General features: G+C 39.8%; 1 pseudogene; it reads left to right on the forward strand.

Annotated features, from left to right (window-relative positions):
• The window catches only part of LOC101663535, a 27,323-nt pseudogene extending 4,893 nt beyond the window's left edge, over window positions 1-22,430 (forward strand).
• Window positions 22,431-24,833: the final 2,403 nt, after the last annotated feature.

Below are 24,833 nucleotides of genomic sequence, written 5' to 3' on the forward strand. Positions count from 1 at the left end.
TGGGCTTTGTTGCTTCTGAGCTTGATGGCCGCTTGATTACCTTCAAGCCTTTAAGACCCCAGATGCTATACTTTTTGATAGTCGGGCACCATCAGCTTTCTTCGCCACATTTGCTTATGCACCCATTTGTCTTACACATGTGGATGTCCATGGATTTGTTTCTCTAGTCTACCCAGACTAACACAGGACTCATGACTGGCTGGCTAAGGACCAGCAAGAGACTTGGTTGCTAGCTGGGAAGAGGTGCTGCTGAGGACCATTTAATGTACTTATAAGGTTTCCCAATCCTGGCTTATGTTAACCTGTTAACATCTGTAGTAAATTCCCATTACTGTATTGCTTGCAAGTTCTGTGTTGCAATAGATTATTGAATGCAGTAGAGAAGTAGAGTGCCATAGTAGGAATAGTTGGTGTAAGAGAGAGCAAAAGAAGGATATTGGATGGAGATTTGTCTGATATCTGCTTTGTGGCTATCTACCTTGGGCTGCTGTTCAGTTAGATGCTTCTGATCCTTCTTTTCCTTTGTGTAGCAAAAGGAGACCAGATGTGGCCCCTATGCTGTTTACTCATTGGTGTTGAGAAGAATAACTATATTTTAAGGAATGCCATTTTTCGTTATTGCATTGCCTTACTTATTTTTTCTCATTTTTGTATTTAGCAATATTTCTAATTTATCAGAATAATCAATAAATATACATCCGTATTGTGATAATTGACTTACTGCATAATTCCTTGCTCATATTATAATTTCCTGCTATCCTTACTATTTTTGTCTTTCCTTTATTTAAATTAGTTTTCTATGTCAATTTCATGAGCTTCTGATCCATCCTTTACTTTGTACACCACACCATTACATACCATTTCATACTTCAATAAGTAATTTTGATGAAATATCATGTGCCTCGTGTTGTTACTCTGTCATTTTTCAAACATTCTGAATTGTCTTAATACAAAATGCTCAGCATAGCATCTTAAAATAATGTTCTGACTAGTAACCAAAATTGTAAAGCATAAGATTTAAATAGTGTTTTTCTCATTTAAAAGATTTTCATATATATCTCACCTACGCCTCTTGATAAACTTATGCAGGAGATATTATTGTTATCACTGTATTTCTAAAAATTGAATATTTATTATAACACCTACTTTTGGAAATTAAATAGATGCAGAGAAAGGTAGAGAAAGGATACCTAGTTTATTTGACTTACAATTTGAAATAATATTTACATTTAATTAGGTAGAAAATGAGAATGGACCAAAGGTACAGATGGGAAGCAATAAGAGATGCAGTGGCCTGGTTTTCATGAGCAAACAGTTTGTTTACATAGCAGCTCCGTACACCAAAATATCAACTGTTTTCATGTGAATGCTAATTAGGCTTCCAGACATAAGTCATGTTTTAAAATATTTGACTCGGAAATAGGAAAGTAGAATTATACCACTGTGCTCAAGTAGAAAGCAAATGTTTTGGAAATGATGAGGGCAACAAATATACAAATGTGCTTGACATACAATGGATGTATGTATGGATTGTGATCAGAGTTGTACAATCCCTTGGTATCAACTCCTCATTTTTTCTGCCTCCCTCCCTGCTCGCCCCTCCCTCATGAACCCTTGATGATTTATAAATTATTATTATTTTGTCATACTTGCCCTGTCCAATGTCGCCCTTCACCCACTTTTCTGTGTTCCATCTCCCAGGGAGGAGGTTATATGTAGATCCTTGTAATTGGTTCCCCGTTTCTACCCCACTTTCCCTCCACCTTCCCGGTATTGCCACTTTCACCACTGGTCCTGAAGGGATATTTGTCCTGGATTCCCTGTGTTTCTGGTTCCTATCTGTACCAGTGTACATCCTCTGGTCTAGCTGGATTTGTAAGGTAGAATTGGGATCATGATAGTGGAGGGGGAGGAGTAATTTAAGAACTAGAGGAAAGTTGTATGTTTCATTTTTTCTACACTGCACCCTAATGACTAGTCTTCTCCCTGTGACCCTTCTGTATGGGGATGTCTAGGTGCCTACAGGTGGGCTTTCAGACCTTAATCTGTGCTCCCTCTCTTTCACAATGATATGATTATTTGTTTTTTGATGCCTGATATTTGATCCCTTCGACACCTCGTGATCACACAGGTTGTGCTTCTTGCATGTGGGCTTTTTTGCTTCTGGGTAGATGGCCGCTTGTTTACCTTCAAGTCTCTAAGACCCCAGGAGCTCTGTCTTTTGAGAGCCAGGCACCATCAGCTTTCTTCACCACATTTCCTTATGCACTCATTTGTCTTCAGCGATCGTGTCAGGAAGGTGAACATCATGGAATGCCAGTTTAATACAACAAAGTGCATTGAGGGCGTATTTGAGTGGAGGCCCAATGCCCATCTGCTACCTTAATACTAAACCTATGAATATGTGCATGTAGATGTATTTCCCCATCATCATATATAAATATATTTACATATGTACATGCCTGTATTTAGACCTCTATAAAAGCTCTTTGCCACCTAGTTCTTTCCTCTATTTCCTTTTACTTTCCTCTTGTCCCGCTAGCATGCTCAGCCTTCATTTGGGTTTCAGTAATTTCTCTTGGTTATATTGCCTTTGATCAATCCCCAGTAGGCATCTTACACCCTGCTTACCACTTATTTTGGATCACTTGTTGTTCCCTGGTCCCTGGGTTGGTCAACGCCACCTCCTTTCCCCCACATCCCTCTCTCCCATGTCCCCCCAGAACCATCGATCCTGTTGTTTTCTCCTCCAGACTGTTCATCAAGTCTATCTTCTCTAGAAAGACCTGCAGAGATAATGATATGAACAAAAAAAAACAAGGCATAACAAAACACAGTGACAAAACGACGATGACAAAAAAAACAATGACCAAAAATTAAATAAAAATAATCAATTAAAAGAAAAGAAAAAGAAAAACCTGTAAATAGCTCAAAGTCTGTTTGTTGACCTCTAGGTGTGTCCTCCAGTCAAGTCCAATGGGGTGCCATGCCCTGGCCCCAAAGTCTATCCTTGGCATTCCCTTGGGACCTCCCTGCTCTGCCCACTCCCCCCGCAGCTCAACTGCTCACCCTTGGTGCTTTTCCTTGGTGTGGTGACATCAATCCCGGACAATTCCAACACTGTGTCTGCACTGTTGCCCCCCACCCCACCCCACCCCCATAGGACCCTGGGTCAGCGAGGGATGTCGTGTCTCATAGTAGGGTGAGCCATATGGTCTGCTCTGTGCATTGGCTGTTCGGAGTGGGGGTATCGTCCTCAAGGCTTGGTGGGCCAGGATGTGCCCCACTCTCTCTTCTTCCCCCTTCATTTGCTCCTGTGTGCTCTGATCAGACATGTCCCTCTCCCGGAGCTGCAGCTTCAGTGCTGTCCTCTAAAGTAAATTCTTCTGGGTGGAGGGGCAGCTGTCCATGTAGTTTTGGGATTGGGACCAGGCCCTCAGACCCTTCCACTGGCTCCCCTCTCCATGCCAGCACACTGCATTCACATCCTGCAACACTGGGTTGAAGTCTGGTCCCTCTTTCCATGTGGAGATATAAACAATACCTCCCCTTGGGTGGGTTAGTGCCCTATTCCTCTGCTACACATTTCTAGCTTTTTTTCCTTTCCTCCCACCCCGCTCCTTTTTAGTTGGCTGCCATACCTCTGGATTTGGTCTGGCCCCTGCCATGCTACCTGTACCTCGTCTCTGGAATGATTGTATCACAGTAGCCTTTTCCCAGTGTGCCTTTGCACTTTCTCTCTCTCTCTCTCTTTCTTTCCTTCTTTCTTCCTTTTTTATAAATTTGTCTTAGCGGACTCATGTTGTACTTATCCTTTTGTGCTTGGCTTACTTCGCTTAGCATAATTTCCTCCAGTTCTTCCCATGTGGTGACATGGTTCATGCATTCATCACTGCTTTTTAGCGATGCATACTACTCCATTGTATGTATGTATCACTGCTTTTTAATCCATTCGTCTGTTGATGGAAATTTAGGTTGTTTCCAGCTCCTTGTAATTGTAAACTGTGCCACAATGAACACTGGAGCACAGATGTCTGGCCTTGGTTTGTTTCTTGCCTCTTCTGGGTATATGCCCAGTAGGGGGATTGCTGGGTCATATGCTAGCTCAATTTCCATCTGTTTTAGAAATGGCCAAATTGATTTCCATAGTGGCTGTAGATACCTACAGGTCCACCAGCAGTGGACAAGATTTCCTATCTCACCATAGCCCCTCCAACACTTGTTGCTTTCTGATTTTTTGAAATGGGCTATCCTTGAGGGTGTTTGGTGGTACCTCTTTATTGTTGTAGTCTGCATTCCTCTTATGGCTAATGTTCGTGAATATTTTCTCATATGCTTATTGGCCATTCAGATTTTTGCTCCTGTGAAACTTCTGTTCAGGTTCTTTGCCCACTTCCTCAGTGGGCAGTTAGTTTTTCTCTTATTGTAAGCTTGAAAAGTATTGTAGATTTTAGTAATAAGGCCTTTGTCTGAAGTGTCATTGCTAAGGATGTTTTCCCAGTTGGTGGTCTCTCTTGTTACTCTCTTGGGGAATTCTTTCGATGTACACAGGTGAATCATCTTCAGTATACCCAACTTGTCAATTTGTGGCTCCTCTGTATTTGTATCCTTCCCTATTTCTGATAGCTTATGTATTCCCAGTGCCAAGGTTCTCAGGTTTGTCCCAATTCCCTCATTTATGGCCCTAATAGTTTGGAGTTTAACTTCAAGGTCTGTGATCCACCTTGAGTTTATTCTTGTGCATGGAGTGAGGTAAGGGTCTTGCTTCATTTTTCTTCAGGTAGATAACCATTTTTTCCAGCACCATTTATTGAAGAGTGAATTTGCTTCCCATGTGATATTTTTTGGGCCCTTACTATGAGGACTTTTGACATAATTTTGACCTACCTTGCTAACTCAAAGGATTCCATCATCAATATGAAAAATTGCATAAAGGAAGCATAAAATACGTACAGATTTCTCATCTTTTATATTCGGAATTTTTTATTTTTACATGTGTAATGTCTATGGCTATAAAACTGCTTTTGTTCAAGTTTCCTTACGTTTCTTTATTTTTTTCTCCTTATTTTGAATAGAAAAATATTTCAGCACCCTGTAAACATGTTTAGTTTTAAGTAAGTCATTTAATTCCTCAGTTTTTCAATGCCCAAGCTAAGAAGTAAGGTAGTTGGGCTTTATGATATCTATTTTAAGTTTAATTTTAAAAAATGTATAGCAGTAATATTTTGTAATGATGCACACAATAAAATCAGCATAATACTATACCTGAATGTGATGTTTAGGTTTTTTTGAGCCAACAATTTTTTGGCTCCCATAGGAACGTGTGAGTGGAGTTCTGCCTGTCAATCATGTTGATGCTTGACTGGAGGGTAACACAGATAAATGGGCTTCTGGAAGCAGGCCTCCCTCCCTCTCTACATCACCTTCTTGTTGGACTAGCCATTTCAAGTAATATTGGTGGAAGCCAGAGCCTGGAGTTGCTCCCACCACCATTGGACCTACAACTGTTTGCACCCACTGGCCTGGCCTGTGATCTTCCTAAATTCTTCATCATATCATGTGGCTTTCTGAGTCTGAAGAGAGATTTATTGCCTAGTATTAGACTTATGGGCTAATATTGGACTTAAGGATTTGATCTGGACTAGTCTGGGATATTTTTTAAATATACAATTACTCTTTGATATAAAACTCATACATATATGTGTGCAACTGAATTGTTTCTCTAGTCAACCCACACTGAACTATAACTTTTGGTGCTTTGAAAGGTTCTGATCTTATCTCAGGTTTGTTTATGAGTACCATTTTGTTCCAATAAAACCAGACTCACTGCCATTGAGTTAATGTAGACACATATGACCCTATAGGACAGGGTAGAACTGTTTTGGTGGATTTCTGAAACTTACTGTTTAAGAGAATAGAAAACCCTGTCTTTCTCCTGTAAAGTGCCTTGTGGTGTTGGGCTATTTCGAACTATGGATCACGCAGATCACAGCCCATTTTATAACTACTACACCCCCAAGGCTCCTCTAGCGGCTCAATAAGACAAGGTAAAACTGTCCCTGTGAGTTTCCAAGACTGTAACTCTTTTTTTTTTCTCTCCTTTTTTAAAAAAAATCATTTTATTAGGGGCTCATACAACTCTTATCACAATCCATACACACATCAATTGTGTAAAGCGCATTTGTACATTCATTGCCCTCATCATTCTTAAAACATTTTCTCTACACTTAAACCCCCAACATCAGCTCCTCAGCTTTTCCCCTCCCTCCCTGCTCCCCCCTCCCTCATAAGCCCTTGGTAGTTCATAAATTTTTATTTTGTCATATCTTGCCCTGTACAACGTCTCCCTTCACCCACTCTTCTGGTGTCCGTCCCCCAGGGAGGAGGTCACGTATAGTTTCTTGTAATCAGTTCCCTCTATCCTACCCACTCTCCCTCTACCCTCTCTGTTTCACCACTCACACCACTGGTCCTGTAGGGTTCATCCTCCCTGGATTCCCTGTATTTTCAGTTCCTATCTGTACCAGTGTACATCCTCTGGTCCAGCCAGACTTGCAAGGTCGAATTCGAGTCATGGTAGTGGGAGCGAGGAGGAAACATTAGGAACTAGAGGAAAGATGTATTTTTCATTGTTGCTACATCGCACACTGACAGGCTCATATCCTCCCCAAGACCCCTCTGCAAGGGGATCTCCAGTGGCCTACTAATGGGCTTTGGGTGTGGGGGGTGTGGACAGAGGGCAGAGATGTAAACAGAAACAACAATGTAGCTGAACCCCAATCTATCGCTGATCCCTGCCCGTGGAGTTGCAAAGGTTTAGTCCCCGCCACAAGGCAGCGGTGGTAAGCTGTGGCTTGCCGAGAAAAAGTCCCTGTGCAGGCCTCCCAGACTGTGGGAGAACCAAGAGCAGAGATGTAAACAAAAGCTACGAAGTAGCTGAACCCCGATCCCTGCCCATGGAGTCCCAAGGTCCAGTTCCTGCCCTGAGGCTGGCAGGGGTAAACTGTGGCTATGTTGAACCCAAATCCCCCTATGGGCTCCGGTAGAGACAGTGGCAGGGCCAAGGTCAAGTCCCAGCCAGCTTCCACTGAGTTAAGCCAAAAGCCCCAAGCCACTCAAAACCCCGTGGGTCTGTGCCTACTTATCTTTATGATTCTCCTCCTGTGTTCTAGTTGTGTTAAAGTTCCCTGTAAGCAACTCTCCTGGGCTGGATTCTGCGGAGTCCCTCTGGCATGTGTCACTCCGTCGCCATCTTCCCTGGAAGTCTCTCCGACTGTAAGTCTTTATGGATGTAGAAAACCTCCTCTTTCTCCTGAGGAGGAGTGGCTGGTGATTTCAAATTGCTGACCCTTTGGTTAGGAGCCCTACATATAACCAGCACACCACCAGGACTCCTTGTTACAATAATTTACTTACCACATTAATGTAGAATAATTCTAAATATAAATCTTCAGACCAATACTCCCTAACTGTGTGGAATACTAGTTTCCCTCAGAATATGAATTGTAACTAAAAAAAAAAAAGTTTCTGTTGGATGGGTATAGGGGGAGCAAGCCACTAAACCACCCAAGGGGAGGGTATTGTTTATATCTCCACAGGAGAAGGAGAGAGACCAGGCTTCAACCCAGTATGCCAAGATGTGAATACAACATAACAGCAAGTACCAGGGAACCAATAGAGAGGTCTGTGGGGCCGGCCTCAATCCAAGTATATGGACACCACCCCCCATCAGAAGAATGCACTTCAGAAGAGGCCAGCATTGAGGCTATAGCTTGGGGAGAGGAGTACGTCTGATTACAGCACACAGGAGAAACAAAGAGGGATGGAGAGGGAGGGGCACACATCCTAGACCACCAAGCCCAAGGACGATATTCCTGTTCAGAGAAGACAATGAGCAATTGGAGCATAGGGCTGGCCTCCCCACAAGACACAGCGCCCCTCACTGAACCATAGTGAACATGAGAGACACAGTGCAGGAACTGTGCCCAATCTGACCCTGGGGAGAAACACTAAGGGCACGCAACAGAGCAGCAAAGGGAGCAAAGTGATGAAATCCCTTGGGAATACCAAAAATAGACTTTGGAGTCAGAGTGTGGCACTCCATCAGACTCAACTGGAAAACACTCGTAGAGGTCAATAAACAGAACTTGAATTATTTTTAGGCTTTTCTATTTTTGTCAGTGGCTTTCCTTTTATTGTTATTTGTTTTTGTTGTTGTTATTATTTTATTGGTTTTGATTTCCTCTGTGGTTTTGTTTGGCTTTGCCAGGCTTTTGCACGTCTCAATGTCTCTGCATGTCTATCTAGATAAGATAGGCATGATAAACAATTCAGAGACATAAAAAATGGGACCGATGGTTCTGTGGGGATATGGGAGAAGGGGAGGTGGGAGAAAGGCAGGCAGGGGGAACCAACCCAGGGACAAGGGTAATACAAGTGAACTAAAATCAATGGGGAGAAGGGTGTAGGATGCCTAGGGGGGCTTAATCAAGGACAATGTGACAGCGAGGGGAGAAAGGCAGAATTGATCAAAAGGATCAACATATAACCCCCTCCCAAGGGGATAGACAACAGAAAAGTGGGTGAAGGGTGACAAAAGATGACGTAAGATATGAAAATAATAATCTATAACTTATCCAGGGTTCACAAGGGAGGGCAGGTGGGGGAGGGAGGGGGAAAATGAGAAAGTGATGTCAAGGGTTCCAGTAGAATGAAAATGCTTTGAAAATGATGATGGCAGCATATGTACAAATGTGCTTGACACAGTGGATGAATGTATGGATTGTGATGGGAGATGAAAGAACCCCCGATAAAAGTATTAAAAAAAGTTTCTGTTGGATGTATGGTTTAGTATTTTGCTAATTTTATCTACGACCTGGTGATAAACAAACATGTTGAGCACTTTAGAAAATTCCACAGTACAGACACATGTTGGAAACCTTAGTATAGGCTGATGCTTCCAAAATGGTTTGGGGATCTCGTTAGGCATCTTTGTTTATTTATGTTCTTCAGAACCGTCCATGTTCTCAGTATGTGTAGAACACAAACTCCATGGTACTAGGATAAGTTACAAAATGGGTTAGGCCCTTGTATGATTGTTCAAGAAAGCCTGTGAAAGACTGAATTCCATATTTTTAAAACTCCAGATAATTTTCTTTTAAATTTTATGCAATGAAAATATCTTCTCTATATTTCAAAATATCCAATAGGTAAAAGTTTAAATGATTGCTTTAGTCAGACAAATTAAAGAAAGAATTAAATAAAAGGTAGGAGGGAGGGAGTTAAAAATGAGGGTGTCAGAGGTAAAGGGAGAAGGATTAAGAAAGCTACAAAGAGAAGGGAGGGAAAGGGATAAAAACAGAAAGACTGACAATTCAGGTTGTCCATCGAACAAATACTACAATATGTGTTATTTTCCTATTGTACTGCTCTGGTTAAAAAGAACAGATAATCAAGTGATTTTGCATTGTTTTTGGAACGCAAAAAACAACTGATATATTGGAATGTAAAACATTGGTATGACCAACTAATTCAATTATGGTATGGAATTTCTGATTCAGTTATTTTGAATCTATTCGATGGCAGTGTTTGGATTTGAAGTCACTGTAAAAACACTTATTTAAATCATATAAGAAAGTAGGTTGGAGAATATTATTTCATGAAATCCAAATGTAGAAAATAAGCACATTATAAGTGATCCCATTAAAACAATATGTTTTGTAAAACTTAGGGTAAGTTGCTGAATAGTGAAATTTTTATGTGTATACCTCTGAGTGCTTATTAGAACTTATTCTAAGCCTGAGGCTACTTAAACATTACTGCTCACCTGTGAACTCCATTATTAAACAAGGTCACTTATCACACATCAGAATTGCAGCTTACCTTAGTTAATTGTTAATAGCTCAGTCCTCTTGCTTTCAGTAAACAAGGTATCAGGACAGTATATATGGGGCAGTTATTTGAAGTGAAACTAATTCCTCACCATCTTTATGCTAAGCATTAAGGAAATTACCATCTATAAAAATATTGTTTTATTGATATATAGTCCACACATCATACAATTCAATGGTTTATACATATTAAAAAGTGTGCAATCATCACAGAAGTGAATTCTAGAACATTTTCTTCTTTCTGGTACTCATTATTATTAGAATCCCATTACTCCCAACCTCCCCTGCCATAACCCCAAGAAACATCCAGCTACTGTATATATATATATATATATATACATATATATATATACACATATACTGATCCTGAATTTCTAATAAAGAAATATATATAAAAAACAAAAAGCCAACAATAATAACAAAAAAAAAACCTCAATTGAAAAGAAAGCAGAAAATAACAAAAACTAGAATACACTTACAATGAGTCAAAATGAAGATCAAATGACAATGTGTTAAATTTTAATGTGACTAGATCTGTCAATTTGTTTTATTATGGTAGTTTGTGTGTTGCTGTGATGCTGGAAGCTCTGTCCCTAAAATTTCAAATGCCAGCGGGGTGAGCCAAAGTGAACAGTTTTCAGCAGAGCTTCCAGGGTAAGAATAAAGAGAAGAAGGGCTCAGCGCTCCACTATGGATGAAGCAGCCCCTGAGAGTCTTATCACAGGTTGGAAACACTGTCAGATGCTGAGGGCCTAATTAATTGAAACAGAATATTGTCAGAAATACTACCAAAGTACCAAGAGCACTATTTGAAATATGACCGAAGAAGAGCTGATTTCTTGGAGTAGAGTCTACCACACTATGTTGACCAGAATCCGGTAAGGCGTGTGGAAATGGACCCTTTCATATCTTCATTGGCTGGTAAGGCTTGACTCAAGGTCAAGGAGAAACAACTGAAAGGGTCAGCTAATGATCAGAACTTGGAATGTGAGAAGTACTCAGAAATTAAGTGGAATGAATGAAGATCGATGTCCTAGGCTTTGATGAGCTGAAATGAATTGGTCTTGGCCATTTTGAATTGGAAAATCATATTATTTACTATTCTGGGAAAAACAAAATCAAGAGTAATGGTGTGGTATTCATTGTCAAAAAGGACATTGTAAAATCAGCCATGACATACAATGCTGTCTGCGATAGGATTATATATTTCTACCTTTAAGGAAATTCAATAAATCCAACTATTATTCAAATTTATGCACAAAAGGACTTATACACAAGGACTTCTCCAGATGGAAACACAGAAATCAAATTGACTACACTTGTGGGAAGAGAAGATGGAAATGCTCAATTTCAGCTGCTAAAATCAAGCCAGGAGCTGGCTGTGGAACAAATCATTAATTGCTCATATATAAGTTCAGGTTAAAATTAAAAATAATTAAAACAAGTCCATGAGAGCCTACATATTATCTTGAGTCTATCCTACCTGAATTCCAGGAACATCTCAGGAACATATTTGATGCACTGAACACTAATGAGAGAAAACCTAATGAGCTGTGTGAGGACATCAAGACTATCATTCATGATGAAAGAAAGTTCATTAAAAAGACTGAAAAGAAACAACAAAACCCACAAGGAAGATGCACAACAGCCTACCCCCACATGAATACTGAAGACAAAGCGGGTACATAAGCAAATGCAGTGAAAAAAGATGATGGTGCCAAGCTGTCAACTTGCACAGAATCTGGGGTCCCACATGCTGGAAGATAAACAAGGGGCCATCTAACTGAGAAACAACAAAGCCCACATGGAAGAAGCACACCAGCCTGTAAGACGACAAGGTGGCGAAAGGGTCAGGTATCAGGCATCAAAGACAAAAAAAAAATTGTGAATGAGGGGGAGTGCAGAGTGGGAACCCAGGGTCCATCCGGGGGAAATTGGACATCCCTTGCAGAAGGGTTGTGGGGAGGTGAGGAGCAAATTGGAGTGCAGTATGGTAACGATGAAATATGCAATTTTCCTCTGATTCTTAAATGCTTCCTCCACTCCACTACCATTATCCCAATTCTACTTTACATATCCGGCTGGACCAGACGAGGTGCACTGGCACAGATAGGAACTGGAAATACAGTGAACCCAGGACAGATGAACCCCCCAGGACCAGTGGAGAGAATGCCAATGGTGGGAGGGTGGAGGGAAGGAGAGGGAGGAAGGGGGAACAGAGGACAAGGTCTATATGTGGCCTCCTCCCTGGGGAATGGACAGTGGAGAAGTGGGTGAGGGAGATGTGGGATGGGGTAAGATATGATAAAATAATAATAAATTATAAATTATCGGGGGGAGTGGGAAGGGCGGAGTGGGGAGGGAGGGGGAAAATGAGCTGACACCAGGGGCTCAAGTGGAAAGTGGGTGTTGTAAGAATGATGAAGTCACCATATGTACTAAAGTGCTGGTCACAGATGACGTATGTACAGATTATGATGAGTTTTATGAGCCCCTAATAAAATGATTATTAAAAAAAAGAGTTGTATGAGCCCCTAATAAAATGATTTAAAAAACAATAAATAAATAAATAAGACTGAAAAGAAAGAAAATGTCAAAGTAGATGTCAGGAGAGACTCTGAAATTTGCTCTGAATTGTAGAGTAGCTAAGACAAATAGAATAAAGAATGAAGTCAAGTGGCTGAATAGAAAATTACAAGAAGGTAGATCAAAAAGACAAAGCAAAATATTATAATGAAATGTGTTCAAGGAACTAGAACTGTAAAACCTAAAGGGAAGAACATACTCAATATATCTCAAACTGAAAAAAAATTAAGAAAAAATTCAAACTTTGAGTTGCAATATTGAAAGACATTGTGGGCAAAATATTGAATGATGCAGGAATCATGAAAGATGGAAAGAATATACAGAGTCACTATACCAAAGAGGACTGGTTGACATTCCAATATTTCAACAGGTAGCCTATGAGCAAGAACCAATGGTACTGAAAGAAGCTCAAGCTGTCCTGAAAACATTATCCAAAAACAAGTCTCCAGGAATGGATGGAATACCAATTGAAAGGTGTCAACAAGCTGATGAATCACTGGAAGCACTCACTTGTATATGCCAGGACATTTGGAAGAGATACTTGAAAGAGATTGACCCAATAGAATACTCACATTATAGTACACCATAACTGATATCACATGCTTGTAAAGTTTTGCAGAAGATCATCCAACAATTGTTGCCACAGTACAAAAAGTGAGCTTCCCAAGGTTCAGGCCAGATTCAGAAGAGGTGATGCAACAAGGGATGGTGTTGCTGATGTCAGATGGCTCTTGGCTGAAAGCACAGAATACCACAAAGATGCTTACCTGTGTTTTATTGACGATGCCAAGGAATACAACCATATGGATCATAACAAGCTATAGATAACCTTGAGAAGAATGGGAATTCCAGAACATTTAATTGTATTCATGAGGAACTTGTACATGGATCAACAGGCAATAACAGAACAAGAGAATACTGCATAGTTAAAATCAGGAAAGATGTACAAAAGGGTTGTATCTTCTTACCATAAATATTATATTTGTATACTGAGCAAATAAACAGAGAAACTGATTTATGTGAAGAAGAATGTGGCATCAGGATTGGAGCAAGTTATTAACAATCTGTGATATACAGCTGAGACCACTTTGTTTGCTAGGAAGACTTGAAGCACTTGCTAATGAATATCAAGGATTGCAGTCTTTAGAAGAGACTACAACTCAATGTAAATAAAAACCAAAATTCTCACAACTAGATCAATATGTAGCATCATGAAAATGGAGACAAGGTTGAAAGGATTTTATCTTGCTTGGATCCACAATCAATGCTCCTGGAAGCAGCAGTCAAGAGATCAAAAGACAAGTAATTCTGGTCCACAAGACCTCTTGTTGAAAACCAAAGATGTTACATTGAGGAATAAGGTGCATCCGAGACAAACCATTGTATTTTCAATTGCCTCATCCATTGGAAAGTTGGACATTGAATGAAAATTGAAGTAGAATAAGTGCATTTGAATTGTGGTCCTGGAGAAGAATATTGAAAATATCATGGGCTGGTAAAAGGTCAAACCAATCTGTCTAGGAAGAAGTATAGCCAGAGTGCTCCTTAGAGGCCAGGAGAGCAAGGCTTCATCTTAAATACTTTAGACATGTTGTCAGGAGAGACTAATATCTGGAGAAGGACATCATGCTTGGTCAAATAGATGGACAAAGAAAAAGAGGAAGACCTTCAAGGAGATGGACTGATATAGTGGCTGCAACAATGGGCTCAATCATAAGAACAATTGTGAGGATGGCACACAACCAAGCAATGTTGAGCCTGTTTTGCAAAAGGTTGGTATCCATCCGAACTAGCTCGATGGTACCTAACAACAACAGAAACAATATCTGTATTAGTTCACTTTCCAATGCACTCCATCTGATAGCATGCCATTTTCATCCTGGTCAAAGATCAGAGGGGATTCACTGGAAACAATCCACTTAGGGACCCTGCAAATGAATTTTTGGCTTTCACTGTCATCCATAGTCTTCTGCAAACCTAATGCTCAGAATACTAATACCACTCTATCCTCTGGTCTTAGATTTTATAATTACAATCATTGAATCACACAGGCTGGTGTGTTTCTTCAGTGATGGCTGAAGAAATTTAGCTGGCAACTCATTTAGATGGCAGCTTTTATAAAGTAGGCCCAAGATCCCAGGCAATATTCTTTCTACTAGCTAGTTACCATCTGATTTATTCACCTCATTATGCTATAGTACCCATATCTTCAGTAATTTATTTAAAAGGGCAAGGATTGAGTCTGGTCATTTCATAGGAACTAATTGATCTTAGATTAGGGCTACAATTAAGTGCAAACTCAAAATACATTCAGATATCTCAGATATATATGTGTATGTCCTTGGTCCACTTTAGGGGCATCATTATTATTTTATTGTGGAACATTATAAATAATCCTTATAGGGTTTATGGTAATTTTATTGATAGCATCTTTAATTTAGCCAGTGGTGTAGATGTTAAAATATTGTTTAGAAAGGAATGTATATATTATATAGGACGCATTTTAGACTAAAATATATGGATTGTTGACTTGTACATATTAAAACCATGTTACTGAACACTATTTACGAAAGTACTGAGGGTTGAAGATAGAGCAAAATTTCTATAATGCTCTTTCACGAAGGCAAAACAATACCTGGTAGATCAATATATGCAACATAAAGCAAAGAGAGTATGAAAATAGTAAACATATAATAGTCTGGAGTTGCATTGCTATTTGTTGGACACTCTCAAAGCAAGAGATTTGAACCTAAGTGCAATGTTTTCCAAATGTGTAACCTCGGGATAGTAGTCAAATATGTCTTCTCATATTAGGGCATTTCAGCCTTAAGTCCAAGGGAATATTTCAGTTCCTTTACTAAAGATATGTTTAAGGTAAAGTCTAGTTTATTTAGTGGGGTTTTCAAAAGGATCCTTCCATTGTAGCCTATGTAGGATGTTGTGCACCTCAAAAGGATAGAGACTAGGTCTTGGTTGTCAATTGTGTGTGGCTTGGGTCACCAAAGGCTGGATAGAAACTAGGTCACAAGTGACCAATTAGGAACATAAAAAACAAGTGTATTTACCCCTCGGGGACCTGTAGAAACAATATTAAATGTTTATCCACCAACAGAAGTGAAATAACCTTCTCTAAGACACACATCCCCACTCCAATTTTGGATTTGAGTCTCCATTATGATTCATTGAGCAGTCTTATCAGTATTTCTGTTAATTTTAAGGGGGTAATATATGTTTCATGAGCATTAATCAGGCACACTATCTTGTTGCTTGGGAGACCAGATTAAAAGATTACATGACCTGAGAACAGAGACCTGCTTTTGTCTTGGTGTTTGTCCTTAAAGTAGTGGTCTCATACTATTGTAGTTAGGGAGACATTTGACCTGTCAATCAAGTGGTAGCTAGATGACACCCCTTTGGGGGTATTGCTTTTGTATAAGAGTAAGACCAAACAGAGAAGATCTCTCTCTGCCACTTCACATTCTCCCTTCCTGGTACTTCACTGGGACTCTATGTCTGCCCCAAGGTGAACCCCATGTGGGCATCCTAACTCTGAGAACTTTCAGTGTTGTGCCATCTGTCCGCAAACCTTGGATCCTTGTGACTCTGCAGTCACCACCCTGTGATCTCCCTGCTTCCTGCTTTACATTTCTGCGTCATTGACCTACACCTATGTGAGTCTGAAGAGGGACTGGCTAGCATGGGGCTTGTGGACTTGAGTTAGACTAGGCAGGAGCTGCTTCTTGATGTAAAGTTGCTTTGTAATACAAAGTTCTTTCTTGTACATAGATGAGATTGCTGGTTTGTTTCTCTAGACAACTCAACCTAACACACATGTAATATTTGTCCTTTTGTGAATGACAAGCTTCATTTAGTATAATGGTAGAAAATTACCTTCTATGGGAGGAGGTCAAGTGAGTAAATTTGTTTTAAGATATTTTTTTTCCTTATGAAGATAATACTAGTTGTCTTAGAAAGCTGGGTTGTAGTCCCATCACAAATGACCCTATTTTAGCTGATAGTTAATAGTGTGATTAAAATCTAAAGTGTTATTTTTATTGTTTTCTGATTTCAGTGAACATATACATAACAGATCACTTCCGTTCTTATATTCTTCATGTGCACAATTCAGTAACATTCACCCACTGCTGTCAAGTTGATTTTGACTCATAGTAACACTGTGAACAAAGGAGAAATACTCCATAGTGTTTCTAATGCTGTAAATATTTAGGAAATCAGAGTGCTATCTGGACAACTGTCTGGAAAAGATCTGTATTTGTACCCATTCCAAAGAACTGTGATCCAACAGAATGTGCAAGTAATAGAACAATATATTAATTATACAATATGCAAGAGAAATTTTGCTGGCGATAATCGACCAATGGACGCTAGTTCTTGTCAGGTTGTGTGGCTGTGTATTTCACTAGGAAAGGGAAAGCAAGGTCTGAAGGTGGTGGTGGGTGTGGTGAGTGGAAGCTAGTATACAGATTAACCTGTGATAGAGTGATAAAGGTTTGTCTTTTGGGTAAGTAGTCTCAGAGCTAAAAAAAAATCCTTAGCTTTTTGACTCTGTTTCCCTTTGTTTTGCTTCACTCAGTAGCAGGGAGTGGTGCCTTATGCTTTTGGAGAAAGTAACATGACCTACCTGTGAGTGGTCCAGCCAGGCGTTTGTAAGAGATCTGAGGTCTGGAGGGGGACATAATAAAGTAAGGAGTTTAGAGGCCAGCAACCAGGTTCTCACCCCTGATTTGGGGGAAGCCTGTTCCTTTAGTGTTAAGTGTGTGAGATACTGCTGGATTCTAACCCAAAGAAAGGAACCTGTGTGGGGTGGATGTCTGGATGTGCCTAACGATGTGAGCAGCCTCCAGGGTTGCTACCTCAAAAATGAGACTCTCTATGAATCTACAAGAGTCTTTAATCAACCTACTATATAAGATAGGGAGAGTACAAAAGCCTAAGAGAAAGAAAAGAAAAATGTTTCTGGTTTGGTGGCTATCACTTCCTTGGCTCACAGGGGATAATGACCTCTGTTTATGCAGGCTTAGGTGGGGAGGGGCTCTGAGGGAAAGGAGTTGAATTGGAAATATGAACAAAAAAGCAGAGGGATTACACCACTTGCTCTGTGAGGGATTCTGTGTCAGGCTGACCACACAATACGCTTCCATGTAGGGGTCCTGGTCACCGGAGAGGTAGGGGATTGGATAGGTGAGCTAGGATGGGGCTTGGGGTCAGGCAGAAGGGAGCTGGGTGTTTGGAGTGAAATCCTTTGGCCATTGGGGGTTGGGGGAGCTAGAGAGGTTCCATCTGTTTTGCTGAGTGCTGGGACACTTTGAGAAGAAATGAATCTTTAAAAATAATAAGAGTAAGCAAATGCTCAAAGGAGAGAGTGAGAGAATCTTGGAGCATCCAGTTTCCAGGTCAAGTGTGTAGGGTGCATGGGGGAGAGGGGAGGAGGAAGGAAAGGGGAGAGGGGAAAAAAGGAAAATGAGCTGATTCCGGGAACCCAAGAGGTAAGCGAATTTTGGGAATAATGAGGGCAACAAATGTATAGATGTGTTTTATACAATTGATCTATGTATTGTGATGAATTGTATGAGCCCCAAGACATTGATTAAAAAAATAAAATAAAATATTCTTCCACTTACCTCAAGCCCCTATCCCACTGTCAACCAAAGCACACCTTGCACCTGTCACTGCTGTGGAATCTATGGAAAATCACTCCTTCAGGACGAACAATAAGCCTCCCGTTTTCTTGGGGAGTGAAGCCAGTTTGGCTTTGTGAAGGGTACTGACACTTGGCTGTGCTGACATTACCAGGTCCAATTGGCAGCCAAACTCCAGAGTTATGGATAAAGCTGTTTCTGATGTGTGTAAGGTCTCAGGAATTTTGTTTTTGTTTTATATGTTATTTTATGGTACCTCTGTCTATATGGTGGGTGGATACAAAGTATTTATATATTTGTTTATTACCCATTCAGTGACTGAAGATTCTCTATTGTATTCAAGGAATACAATTTATTTTGTTCAGAGGCACCCTTTGGGCCTAATTTTGTTTAAATGTATAATTTTTGTTTAATTTAATTTATTCACTAAAATATAAAGATAGTAATGTTGTTATTATGCAAAATTCTATCAATCTTCATAACCAATCTCAGTTGAACCAATGAAGATATTCTTGCCTCTGTAGTTTCTTGGTATTCTTTTATTTGTATTACATCAATACTCATAAAATTGTATAGTCCAGTGAATACTAGATTCTAATAACTACCAAAGATTGTTATGCAATTTTGATGAGCTTCAAGTCTTACTCAGAATATGCAGAAACATATGAAAGATAATTCACTATTCTGAAGGAAGAAGCTGCATTGAAAGCATTAGCCGAAAACAAGACTCCAGGAATTGGTGGAATACCAATTAAGATGTCATAACTTACTGATGAAGAACTGGAAGCATTTACTCATCCATGCCAGGAAATTTGGAAGACAACCTTCTGGCCAACCGATTGGAAATGATGTATAGTTCTACCATTCCAAAGAAAGATGACTGAAGAGAATGCTCAAATTATAGAACAGTATCATCGATACCACTTGCAAGTAAAATTTCTCTGATGATCATGAAGCAGTTGTAGGAGCAGAACAATGAAAGGCTATGATTTACAATCAAGAAAGGCACATTACAGAGTTGTATCTTCTTACTGTAATTATTCAATCTGTATGTGTGATAGTTATAAATTTCATGTCAACTTGAAGATATAAAAATATAGGGGTGGAGTCTAGCCTCTCAATCAGGTCACAGACTGTATTAGTCTGGGTACTTTGGAGAAACAAATCCACGGCGACTCACGTATAAGAGAGAGTTTTATGTAAAGAAAAAGTGCATCACGAAAACATCCCAACCCAATGCTGCCCAAGCCCACAAGTCCAACATTAACCCATTTACCCAACACCAGTCCATAAAGTCCTCCACCTCACAAAACAGAGGCAATGATGCCGACTGCAGGAGGAAAGCTGAGTCAGTGAACGAAGAAGCATCTCAGCACTAACAGGGGTCTCCACACAGCTGCTCCAGCACCCAGGGCTGCATCGGATAGGTCCATGTAGCTTCTCCTTGGGGATGTCTTGTAGGAAGTCAATCTTGCAAGCTGAAGCAGGGAACTGCTAAGGAAGCTGCACCCGGTGCAACCATCACAAAACAAGAGACCCAAGAACTAGAAAGGTGAGGCTTCACCACCCATTTATCCCTCCGCCTTTCAACCAGGCCCACATGTGATTATTGGCCAGGCTGGCACAATTAACTAACTCACAGCCTAATGAGTCCTCCTTGTGGGTGTGACCTCATTATCGAGAGGGTCCTGGGAACCTCCCATTCTCTCTCTGCTTTCACCTTCTGTTGACACTACGTAGAGACCTGCAAGAGCCATTTGATGCCATCACCGCCACCATTGGATCCACAAGACTTTTCACCAACCAGCTTGTGATCTTCCTGCGTTCTGCAAATTGCTTGTGGCTATGAGAGTTTGAAGAGGGATTTATGGACTAATACTGGACTTATGGACTTGAGTTGAACTGGACTGGGATGTTTTCTTGATATACAATTACTTTTTTATATAAAGCTCTTAATATGAGTGTCCTAGGATTTGTTTCTCTAACACAGAATGCTGAACAAATAATTAGAGATACTGGATTAGATGAAGAAGACTGTGGCATCAGGATTGGAGCAAGGCTTATTAAGAACCTGTGATATGTAGATAAAACACAAACTTGCTTGCTGAAAGTGAACAGGATTTTAAGTACTTGCTGCTGAAGATCAAGACTTGCAACTTTCACTATGAAATACAACTCAATATAAAGAAGACCAAAATCCTAACAATGGAATCAATGGGTAACATAATGATTGATGGAGAAAAGGTTGAAGTTGTCAAGGATTCTGCGGTGCTTGTATCCACAATCAATTCTCATGGAAACAGCAGTGAAGAGATCAAAAGATGTGTTGCTTTAGATAAATCGGCTCCATAACAACTTTTTAGAGGACTAAGGTGCTTTTTGCCTCTGTGAGGATTTGTAAGCCTTCCTTGCCCTATGGTATTGTTGAAATTGAGAATTGAATTGGAGGCAATTCAGAAGCCATTATAAAATAAATGTGAAATTATAACTCCGGTCACTTCCTCCACCAGCTTTGGGACAGATTGAACTGATATGTAGATTTACTTGTGGCTTTTATAAGAATTTTTCACCCTTAAATGATCATCTTTACTGTCAGAATTTTTTTTACAAATACCAGAAGCTATGCAAGAAGTTTAAAAAAATCTTTTGACTCTGCTAACTTCTAACTCCCTTCACTGATTCTTGTACCTTCAGGGAATTCATCAGTAAATCAGAGTTAACAGCTTTAAGCTCCTGTGAAGAGCATGGGAGAAGTCACTCAGAGGGAGAAATGTACTGGAGAAGTTTTCTGGAAGTAGTAATGGGTAGGTTTCATAAAAGGAAGTGACAAGGGTGGGGAATTTTTCAGTAAAGACTGGTTAATTCTGGAAATTCAGGTTTGGAGGAGAGATGCTCTCTCCAAGAAGGCTTATGACATTGGAGACTGAAGAGAACATTGGAGACCTCCATCATCTCCTCTGCTCTCTTTCGGGTGGGAAACCAAGGTGTCATGCCTCCAGACATACCTTGGGGATGCATGCGTAAGAAATGGGACATGTTGAATCCTCCGACCCTAAAAATAAACACCCTGAAAAACCTATTGATCTAGATCCTAAGCATCCCACAGGAAAAAAATAGTGTGAAGAGATAAGTTTATTGATATGCCCCAGTTATCAAAAACATTATGAGTTGGGCAAGGTGCCAGCAACCATATGGATCTCTAATCATTTTTTAAAAGCAGGGAGTAGTCTGCCTACACGAAAGAAGTTTAATAAAATGTTGCCTGTTTATCATTCACACTGCTCTTCATAGTTTTGGGGAGCTGAAATATTTCTTTAAAAATTTAAAGCTAAAGGGCTTCTATGAAGATGGTGAAGGTCTCAGCTTAACGATGTCACTTGGGAAGAAATGCGAGATAAAATGAGAAAATGGAGAGAAGAAAATTCCCAAAATAGTGAACAAATTGTAGAAGTTGGAGAAGAGTTAATTGATGAATAAGCCTCTAAGCTTGGAGATGAGATTTGAATCATACATGAACAAGTGATGATTGCAGCCCTAGACTATGGTCGGGATGAGTTGGCATTGTTTTGTCTTCAGGAGTTGAGAAGACGGTTCTCTGGCAGTCACAGAGTCAAATGATTAACTGGCATGAGATTTGAAGCCATGGAAAGATATGATGATGCTATACAACTCTATGACCGAATTTTACAAGAAGATCCCACTAATACTGCTGCAAGAAAGCGTACGATTGCCATTTGAAAAGCCCAGGGGGAGAATGTGGAGGCTATTTGGGAGCTTAATGAGTATCTGGAACAATTTGTTAGAGACCAAGAAGCCTGGCATGACTTGCAGAACTTTATATCAATGAGCATGACTATGCACAAACAGCCTTTTGTTTAGAGGAGCTTATGATGACAAATCCACATAGCCACTTGTACTGTCAGCAGCACCCTGAAGTTAAAGCTCCCCAAGGTGGACTTGAAATCCTCGAACTTTCAAGAAAGTATTTTTCACAGTCATTGAAACTAAACAACAGAAATATGAGGGCTTTATTTGGCCCTTTATTTGGCCTTTATATGTCTATATTGCTTCTAATCCAAGAGCAAGTGCAAAAATGAAAAAGGACAGCATGAAATATGCTGGTTGGGCAGCTAGTCAAATAAACAGATCTTACCAGTTTGCAGGTCGAAGTAAGAAAGAAACCAAATACGCTCTTAAGGCTGTTGAGGACACGATGGAAACACTGCAGATCACTCAGTCTGAGGGTCTCAAGAACTCTTCTTCCACAGATATCATAACTGCACAATTGAACTGACTGGCCTGTGATTTATTTACTAAATGCCCAGTGCGATTTATACTAATTTTCTGTTAATGAGGCAATTGTAAAGAATGTGTTTATATCAACCTAAAAATACCTTTTACTACTAAGCAGGAAGATGGAGAAAATACAGAAAAGAGCAATTTAAGACGACTCTTAATAATTGTATATAATTTTCTTCATATCAACTTATATATACATAAATAACTGCTTTTAAACCACAATCTGATGGACAAGTAACCTTGTTAAATAAACCATGGTGATTTATTAAACTTAAAAAAAATTTAAAGCTAAAATATCTACTGTAGTAGAAACAAGATTATTCCAAGATCCTTTAAAATCATTACTTGAACAACTTAGGTCTATCATACAGCGGCCACATGTTGTTTAAATCCTTGCTTATCAACTTCTGCCCTAGTTTTGCAAGTCATGGTTGCCTTAGTTGATAAGTGCAAAAAGTCTAAATTGCTGCAAATAACTGAGCATAAACTCCCATAAACATCTTTCTCATCTAAAGAAGTTCAAGTTCCCGATTGTGTGTCCAAACTGACTAAAGATCTGAACCTGAAATTTTAGGTGGGCTACTGTATCATTCACCAGGGAGTTATCAGTCTCCCTTCAGAAGATTGACTCACCTGCAAGTGCACTGTTATATTCCTACATATACTACTTTTAATCTAAAATTATGTTAATTATCTAGCCTTTTGCAGTTTAGAGGGCTAGATGGTTGGACTAAAAATGCTTCCGTTTGAGACTGAATCCATGACATGCTGGTAATCTAATGCAGTGTTAAAGTTGTCAGAAAAATTGATGTTTAAACTATCCTTTAATTTGCATCCACTTTCAAATTTTACCAGCTTTTACCTAGTGCAATTAAGATTAAATTATGAATCCCCCTTTCAGTTATCTGACTATCTCTAGTATCTTATTTTAATCTCCCTTGAAGTCTAGTTAAATAATTACTTATGTGACACCCACTTACAAAAACAATATCCTCACTTGTTTTTCAGGGAAAATAAATGTTTTCTATCAATTTACCTAGTCCTTGAGAGTTAGGTGAGCTGTGAAACAAGTGGAAGTCCAACCCTTAAGTTGGGGGTGGTCATTTTGGAGAGATTTAATTCCTAGTTCTGTTATACTTTAATTGGAACAGTCTTTGACAATTTTATCAATCACCAAGTATCAGACAAAGCTGCGGAGAGATCAGAGCACAGGAGTAATGCTTAAATTCTTTGGCCAAAATGTCCATGAACAACAACAGCTTTGGATTTTATTTTTACTAGCCCAGCAAGTTAGAATCTCTGCAGTAGTCAACTCATTTTGTAGCCCACAGGTAAGTGTACCAGAAAAGGTAGAACGGGACATACCTAGATATGAAAATGGGGCACATAGCTATAAACTGTTATACCCCACCCGGCACCAGATTTTAATAGCTACCATCAGCAATAGGCACATGAGGTAGATCAACTTTACAAGGGATAGAAATGCTTTCAATTTGCATTCCAATCTTAGTATTATTTTTCACTTCTGCCTCTCATGTAGTAGAGGAAAAATAATGGTTTGGCCCAAAGTGATGTACATGGGCTTTAATCAGGAGACTCCTGATGAAGACATGTGAAATTGTATACAGTGGAAAATCAGTCCTGTGAGTTTAAAAAGCTTGCTATGACCACTATCTTAAGCCAAGCTGAAGCCCGGGTTAACTATCAGTGTGCTACTTCAACCACTAGTCAAGAGGAGGAAATGCATCAGTGCATTTCAGTCTTCATCCAATGTCTTGAACCTCCTATGCCTTGAGTTATGTTATACTTTGGACCTATCCAAAATCCATCTCAGCAATCTAGCTACACACATATTTTTAAGCAGTAAACTACACAGGTGGTCAGGACAAATCCTGGAAGAAGCATGGAAAGGTAGTGTGCTTACAGAAAGAGATTCTGACACACCACACATACACACACAGTAAGATGTTTGGCCTAAGAATATCCTCCGAGGTAGAATATGTAGGAAAAAGGGAGTTATGTTTATTTTTCCTCTCATTTCAACCAGTTAGATCAAGCAACCCCTTCCTCATTGTTTTAAACAAAAACATACGTTAAAAATGCTTGAAAGTAATCAAGCGGCCATCAAGCTCAGAAGCAAAAAAGCCCACATGGAAGAAGCACACCAGCCTATGCAACCACGAGGTGTCGAAGGGATCAGGTGTAAGGCATCATCAGAACAAAAAATCTTACCATAGTGAATGATGGGGGGAGTGCGGAGTGGAGATCAAAAGCCCATTAGTAGGCCACTGGAGATCCCCTTGTAGAGGGGTCTCGGGGAGGAGATGAGCCAGTCAGGGTGCGATGTAACAATGATGAGAAATACAACTTTCCTCTAGTTCCTAAATGTTTCCTCCCC

Source organism: Echinops telfairi, unplaced genomic scaffold, assembly GCF_000313985.2.
Source record: "Echinops telfairi isolate 266 unplaced genomic scaffold, ASM31398v2 ScPeMD7_3509;HRSCAF=4178, whole genome shotgun sequence".
Taxonomy (NCBI): Eukaryota; Metazoa; Chordata; class Mammalia; order Afrosoricida; family Tenrecidae; genus Echinops; species Echinops telfairi.